Source organism: Chanodichthys erythropterus, chromosome 17 (assembly GCF_024489055.1).
Source record: "Chanodichthys erythropterus isolate Z2021 chromosome 17, ASM2448905v1, whole genome shotgun sequence".
NCBI lineage: Eukaryota > Metazoa > Chordata > Actinopteri > Cypriniformes > Xenocyprididae > Chanodichthys > Chanodichthys erythropterus.
Window position 1 is genome coordinate 27,051,588 of NC_090237.1, and position 6,000 is coordinate 27,057,587.

Genomic DNA, 6,000 nt, shown 5'->3' on the forward strand with positions numbered 1-6,000 from the left:
TTATTCTTCTCAGTCTCACAAACGAAAAACTGACGATGCTTAGTTTTCACTTTAACAAACGGAAAAGGAGGTTTTGGCTTGATAGGCTATCTCCTTTTTGAGTATGTGCTTGGTGGTTTATGGCACATGCATGCAGCACCAAAACGGCCCATTCATATGATTGGTCAAATCATCTCGTATTTTGTACGATATTAATTCATAAAGAGTCATATATTGCTATATACTTGACTATGTACTGGAAACAATATCGACATACCATACTGTTACAGTTCCCTGCTGCTAATCCTCATCTACTGTTCAAAAATAGTATTGGTTCAATGTAGGATTTAGACAGACTATTGTAAACGTGAATAAAAGGTTGAACATGCTGTCTGACCATACATCTTTTGTATATTCTGTTAACAGATGCTGTTCTTCACAAGTTTCTGCAGTCAGCTGCCTCTGTGTAAGCGGCCATCAGACGCAATAATGAAGCTCATCAGAAAATGGAATATAATGTGTCATTTGTATTTGTGTATAGAGGGTCAGTATGGCCATTGGTCCAATAACGTTTTTTTTTCCTTTAATGAAAAACATGGTAATTTTTGCTGAAACCATGTGACGTTTAAATAAAAACCATTGGACTTGTTAATGAAATATGTCTCTTCATTAGTGATGTTGTTACATTTTATTTATTTTAATGGCCTTGAAAACAAATGCTTTCAACTTTAGGAAAATGTTTCCTAAGTAATTCATTAAAACTGTAGTTAAATTGTAGCATGATTATAATACTGTATTGTGTGCGATTATGTAATTCAAAGTACAGTAGTCAACATTTGAAGTGGATCAAAAAAGTTAATCAAAGTTGTCATAAGAAGAAGTTTTGATGAAAAGTTTTGATTCACTTCAAATGTTGACTATATATTGTACAAAGTATAAGTAATAACAAAGTGTATTGTTATTGACTACAAAGTGTGTTTTTAGTATCTGGAATAAGCAAATGAGCATACAGTATACTATTACCTGTGAAATAATATATTCATAGTATATTTCTTGTGTTTTCAGAAGACACTTGTTATTCATTTGTAATGTACTTAAATTACAAATAAAGTCTACTTTTTAACACAAATAAAATGTACTTATAACACAAAGTATATTTATAACACAAAGTATAATAACACAAATTAAGTATGATTATTACACAAATTAAGTACAATTTATTATCACTAATCAAAGCATGCAATTAGCCCCTACAGGTATATACTTAAAGTGTACTAACTTGAAGTTGTTCCAATTTAGCACACAAATGTACAGTAAATATACTTAAAGTTATGTTTCAATACAACTTTATTACAACTAAAATATACTTAGTACAAAATAAGTGCTTCAAAATAGCAAGTTAACTAATCATTAACACATTAAGTATACATTAACACAATATACATTAAGTATATTGATAATTAGTCTGGCTGCAAGTATAATTAGCATACTGTTTTTCACCAAGGAACAGCGGCAAGGAACTCCATCAGGTGAAAAAAAAAAACCTTGGGAGAAACCAGGCTCAGTCTAGTTCAGGGGTTCCCAAACTTTTCAGCCCACAACCCCCAAAATAACGATGCCAGTGACTTGCGACCCCCAATATCCTCGGAGGTGGTTAAAGTATACAAACGTTGTGCGCAATGGCGCACACGTACTAACGCCTGTTTCACACATACTTTGTTTGCAGTGCGATTTTTTTTTCTGTGCCTATATCAACGGATAAAGCCGCGCACACACTTAACGACTGTAAGGCCGATTATGAATGTAAATTGATACTTATGACTGATCGCGCTCAAACACGTCCAGTCAGAGCCAGTTGCGTTCAGTCGGCGATTACAGTCTCGCGATCCCTCCCTCGCTGTCTCGCGACCCCCACTTTGGGAACCACTGGTCTAGTTCATAAAGACATCCTCTGTTTCCTGCCACAATCTCCTCGATCTCCAGCAGTTCTGTGACTTGAGATCCATCACCCCAGTTCTTATTGTTGAGAACATGATTTCTTGTGTCTCTTAACCAGAACCAGTCAAGTTCAACAATCATGTGATCACATATTTTGGGACCATGACAGGGAGCATGCTCCTCCACAGCCCTTCTGTACACTTCAGTGAAAGAAACGTCCACTTGTATGACATTTATTATTTCCTTAGGCTTGTATGTATGCAGTTTAAGCACTTTAATTGTAACTGTTCTATATGTACAGATCTAAACAGGTAATGAAAGATATATAAACTTATTAAATGAAGGAAACTGTTCTTATAATCAGAATGAGAAAAGAAAAGAATCATGCAATAAAGTTTAGACAGTGTTAGACTGCACATGTATCTTCATCTGAGTCAGGTTCTCCATCAAACTCAGGAATAGAGCCAAGAGACTCCACTCCAGAGCTCCTTTTTGAACTTGACATGAAATGCTTCTCTTTAGGTGTTTCTTGTGATCTCTGGGACACACATGCTGAACTGATCCCTGAGGAAGGACTGCATCCTTCAGCAGCTGGAAGGAAATAAATAAACACATCATACAAACGTTTAAATATTGCACAATATGCAAAAAAAAAAAAGGAAAAAAGAACAACTTACGATTTAGTGGATCATCCATGCTCTGCGCTCTTTTAATGGGTACAGCAGCTGTTCTTTCAACTCTCTCTAAAATCTCTTCATCTAGTTTACAAAGACATCCTCTGTTTCCTGCCACCATCTCCTCGATCTTCTCCAGCAGTTCTGTGACCTGGGATCCATCACCCCAGTTCTTATTGTTGAGAACATGATATCTTTTCCCACATTTCTCAATGAGCCACTGCAGAGCATCTCCTTCACTTGCTATGAATAACTCTATAGGAGTGTCTCCTAGTTCATCTCCAACAGCGAACACAACCAGTGAGTGATTCCAGACATTTTCACCAAGAGGCTCCATGATTTTCTCTAGTGCGCACTTCTCTTCATCCGCAAAGGAAGACTCAACACTCCAGACTAAAATGAAAGCATGTATTCCTGAAGAATCTTCTATTACACTTCTCAAAATGTTGAGTTTAGCATCCTCAAGTCCTTTTCCAATAAGATAATCTTTCTCAAAACCTGGAGTATAAACCACGGTGAGATTCCATCCAGACACTTCCCCATTTTCTTTTAAATTCTCTTCTATTCTTCTGTCAAATGCTTTTCTTCCCAAAATTGTGTTCCCTGTTGAACTCTTGCCAGAATAGTGTGGTCCAAGTAACACCAACCTCATTTCAAAAAGTTCAGCACCTCCTTTAAAAAGACAGAGCACAGACCATAAATATTTTCCATTACTTCACCAATAAAATAAAAACTATGTTTCCACTGTTTGCTCACCTGATGTTGAATGTCTCAATTCATTTCTTTTTTGCACTTCATCTCGCATCTGTTTTGCTCTTTTCACTACTTTGCTCCTTCTGTTTTTCACCTCTTTTAAAATCTGCTTGTTTCTCTGAAAACAGCTTCCTTTGTTTCCTGCGACCATCTTATCAATCTTTTCAAACAGCTCAATCACTTGATTATCATCTTCTGTGTTCTTGTTGTTGAAGACATGATATCTGTTTCCACATTTGTCTATTATCCACTGAAGAGCTTCTCCTTCACTCTCAATGAACAGCTCAATGCTTGTGTCTCTCAACCAGTCGCCAAAGGTAAAGAGAACAATCATGTGATTCCAGACATTTACACCAAGATAGGCAATATGTTGCTCTACTGCCCTTCTGCACACTTCAGTGAAAGAAACACCTGAGATCCATCACCCCAATTTTTAATATTTAGCTTATGATACCTGTTCCCACATTTCTCGATGAGCCACTGGAGGGTTTCATTCTCCAACACTTGAGTTGTTTTATCTCCAGGATGATCTGTATAGGTGAACAACACTGTTGTGTGCTTCCATACTTCATCCCCAAAGCATCTAATATTATCACACAGAACATCATTTTGTTGAAATAATGTGTCTACATTTAAGACCAGAAGCAGGACATGAGGTCCTGGAGGACATTTAGTCACACTCAGAACAATTTCCTGTTTGTACAGTTCAGGATTTTCCTCAAAGGGTAAATTTCTCCACCAGCCTGGAGTATCAACCACAGTGATCTTCGTGCCAGCTATTTCACTGTGTATCTTCTTACAGTGCAAAGTCTTCTTCAAGTCAAACTCCTTTTTGCCCAGGATAGTGTTTCCTGCCGAACTTTTCTCAGCTTTTTTGGTCCAAAAAGGACAATCCTCAGCTCTGTTAAGAAAGAATCAGGGCAGAGGTATGAGCATGTACTATAAAAAGTCATAAAACATATAAACTGTTTAATAACATCAAGCTGTTTATGTTAATATTGCATTACTATAGGGTTGGACAATTAATTAACAAAAATGCCATTACAATAATGGCTGCAGCGATTAACTAATCATGAAAAGTGTTGATTATAACATTCTATTTCAATCTACACCAATTGCTTCAATCGTTTTTTTGCAGCAGTGTTGAACATTGTAGCCAATCATAAACATGTCTGTTGAACATATGAATGCAATCGATAACCATAGACTTTTAAGTCACAGGCGCCAAACAAATCCACACAAAACCAAAAAATAAATGCTATAGTTTTCTTCACTAAGTTCTTCACTCTGGTGAATGCTCTCAGTATAAGGTTTGCAGGCATAAATGTAAATATGAGATTCATTGTGCAATAAACTAATCAGTTCTCTGCTTATTTTGGACACGTACCCTATAGCTAAAGTATTTAAACATAATCAAGAGCAATAATCGATTATAAGCGGACAGCCATAATTTCTAGAGTAAAATTTGATTAAAATGACTAAAACAGATCAAAGTGTGCAATAATCAATATTTATCACACTCACCCGAGGAGCTATGTGAACTGCTTGGATTCATGACGACACTCAAATCCCTCTTCTTCCTCTTTTCCAAAATTCTTTATTAAAGGGTAAAAATTAGCTCTAGTCCTTTAAAATAATGCATCAACTGCAGTTATATTCAGTTAGTACTACAAGCATTGTCAGAGACACAGTTGTGTTGCACAGTACAACTTGTTTACAGAGAACAGCAGAACTTTGCACCCTTATTACTGTTTTATTGAGCCATATATTTTACACAAAGGACAAAGATCAGTCAGGTGTGTTGATTCCACAAGAATATATCCATAATAAAGGTATCAATATGCAAAATACAACATGTAATCAACAACTGGTAATAATAATAATTTTTAAAAAATGATTTATTCACTTTATTTTTTACTTACGATTACTTGCCGCTATTTGACTATAAGTTAATGAGAAGAATAAATTGTTGTAAATGGTAAAATATTTAGCACTTCAAACCAGTGTTTAAGATTATGATTTTTTTTTTTAATAAAATGATAATAAGAAAGTTTGCAATATCAAGCAACATGACAGTTTTTGTAGAGCTAAAATAAATGGAAGCGGATAAGACTGGAAATCGTACTTGGTAACGAACGTAACCTCGGTTCCCTGAGATACGGAACCAGTACTGCGTATGGGGAAAAGCTCCTTTTTCCTCGATGCTGAAGCCTTTTTCTATAGCGCAGTGTAACTGCACGGCCATTGGTTCAAACTGGAGAACTTTTTGAACCAATGACGGCGCGGCAGAGCTGCGCGAGCCTATGACGATGCAGCGCGCCAAAGCCCGTCAAAATGGGTGGGGCGTATGGCTATATAAGCGGGCATTTTTCCATATGATTTCAGGTCATTCGACTGAAGCAACGACACTGAAGCTGCAGCCTCGTGGCATGGCACAGAATGCAGTACTTGTTCTGTATCTCAGGGAACCTATGTTACGTTTGTAACTGATTATGTACCCTTTTGATACTTCACTCATACTGCGTATGGGGAACGAATTCAACCGTGCTGTGCACGGCAGGGAACGACTAGACTTTTCTTGGGCGCCTTGGGGCCCAGAGGACAAGTGAGAGGGCCGGAGCCGTCGAACCCTTTATGTTACACTGGAGAGGGAGGT

General features: G+C 37.0%; 1 pseudogene; it reads right to left on the bottom strand.

Moving 5' to 3' along the window:
- Window positions 1–1,209: 1,209 nt before the first annotated feature.
- LOC137004105 (GTPase IMAP family member 8-like) lies at window positions 1,210–4,899 on the bottom strand (annotated as a pseudogene).
- Window positions 4,900–6,000: the final 1,101 nt, after the last annotated feature.